Raw genomic sequence first — 2,589 nt, forward strand, 5'->3', positions numbered from 1 at the left:
ATTACAAGACTAGTAAGCCTGAAGTTCAGAAAGCAGGGTATAGTAGCATATCTTCCTTAATATTGGAAGAAAGATTGATGCTGCTCAATCACTTGAATTTGGAGGGATTCTGAACTAAAACAGGAATAAGACAGCTCTGATATATAAACTAAATCCAGCCCTAATATAGTGAGTCCTTAGGAGTGGAGAGCCATTGACTGGTCTGCCTACTGAGGGGTCCGTGTCTAAAACAAAGCAGGTCAAAGGTTCTTTCCAGGGTGACTCTGGTCTATGACTTCAGTGATGTGTGGCTTTCAGTGAACACTAAATAAAAATGAAATTATGATAGTAATTATTAATATTGACACACCATAGTTATATATTATAATTATGACAATATATTACATTTATAATTATGAAAAATATTTCAATATAATATATTACATATTATAGTAAATTAATTATATGCTTAAAATGTAGAACTTAACTCTGCCTGATAGAGTATAGTGAATCTAGCAAAACCCTCAAGTGTCTGTAAGGAGGCAGGATGAAATCACCATAATGCTTAAAACATACATTTCAGGGTCATTAATCTGGCACATGTTGAAACTTACCACTTAGTGGCACAGTTATGACTAGGTTTATCTTTGAAAGGCAACATATAATATAGGAAGAAACCCTTGATTTGAAGCCAGAAAAAAAATCATTTTGATACTTGTCTTTGATAGATATTAACTATATGCTATTCGGTGAGTAACTCAAGTCTTCTGAACCTCACCTTGCTTATCTGTAAAATAGGAATAATAAAAAAGCATTTATCTCCCATGGATTATGGGAGGAGCAAATGATATGATGTCTTTTCTGGTATCCTTAGTATTGCTTTAATAGGAAAAGCCTATAGTATTTCCGTTCTTCTATTTGTCATTATATTCTGGGATCCTTTAGTGCTGATTCCTTAAGACACTATTTAGCTAAAGAGTTTTGGACAACTGAAGGGAGAAAATTATTATTATTTCAGATATTTTAGGTGATTTAAGTTTGGAAAAAGGAAGCCAAGACAGAATAATGTTAGTGATTCCATTTTACTGCTTCATTTCATAAATTATTTCCATAAATTGCTAGTTTCTTGGGGAAACAAAAATTTGACATGGTAACTGAAGTCAGAGCCTAAATAGAGAGGAGATTTCCCTATTGTCAACTCTAGTTTCTTTTAATAAAAAATGGAAATGATCCTGTAAGGAATATTCAGTCTTTCCCATTGGAAGATTAACATTCATACACACACAGTAAAGACACTTGGGCCTAAGGAACAAGGTACCATTCATTCTCTCTTTGAATAGTCAGAGGAGAATCTTGTGAATCTTGGACTGTTTTGTACTGACTGCTGTACAGGACTTATTTCCCATTTCATGACAGAAATTCAGGAGCTGTTGGGGTGTCTGATTCAAAAGGTGATGATTTTCTTGACTTTTAAAAAATTGCTAAGATTTAAAGATGTGGAAGCAAATAATAAAATAATGAAAAAGAATTAAAGAAAATGTCTCCCTAAATAAGGCTGGCTTTACCCCCACCAAAGTCACTCCCAGGATGAAAAGAATAGCCCTTTTGAAGTGTGCTAAGTATCACATAGATTAGGAAGGCTAGGACTGTATTGTCTCACATGTCTTTCATTCATTTATTCATTCATATGGTCAGACCTTTGGGAGAAGAGTCTACCAGGACATGATCTGCTTTCTAAGACAGGGTTGTTCTACAGATTGCATTAGTGGAAAATAGACAAAAAGATATATATATATATATATATATATCTTATATATATAGCAGAGGGAGAAGATGGGGGGAAAGGGAACAGTACAGTCATAAATCAGAAAGAGAGGCTTCTTTATTAACCAAAAGCAGATTGGGATTAATGACACGGAAACCAAAATGAAAGAAGATTTTAGGATGAATTAAGAACTAGAAATGAAGTAACTGGTCAAGATCGAGGACTGAACTGGACAAATTACCCTACCAAAAGACAGGAATTACTAGCGGTAGGCTGCCTGATGTTTACTGTCTTCTAATAACAGTTAACATGGACAAAGGAATGAAAATTGCAGTGAGAACTTCTTTATGAGTCCTGGTTCTGCCAAGCGGCTTGTGTGGACTTCAACAAGTCATTTATCCTTCCCCAAACTCTGGCTCTACATCTATAATCCTATGACGTGTGAGGGGGGTGAAGGTAGGAAGGTAGGAAGATTGGAGGAATGGGAGAAAGGAGAGCGGAAGGTAGAGGAAGGGAAAGGGAAGTCGTGTCCCCAGCCCCTGGTGGGGGAAAATTGACCAGAGCCCTTTGGGGCTCAAATAAAAGATCTCAGAACAACTTTAGGGTTTTGAATTGCTAGCTTTTATTTAGATTAGGAAAGGGAAGGTCTAGGGAAAACTAGGAGGTAGATAGAAGTGGGGAAAGGCGCCATGAGAGAGATCTGCAGGGTTCAGACTCCTGGCTCCAGAGAGCTAGCTAGACCTCAGGGTAGAGAGAGCTGGGTGGAGAGCACAGAGTTTTCAGCATAGAGAGAGCTAGAGAGAGCTCAGGGTATAGAGAGCTGGGTGGAGAGCACAGAGCTTTCA

Source organism: Gracilinanus agilis, chromosome 3 (genome assembly GCF_016433145.1).
Source record: "Gracilinanus agilis isolate LMUSP501 chromosome 3, AgileGrace, whole genome shotgun sequence".
In the NCBI taxonomy this organism is placed as follows: domain Eukaryota; kingdom Metazoa; phylum Chordata; class Mammalia; order Didelphimorphia; family Didelphidae; genus Gracilinanus; species Gracilinanus agilis.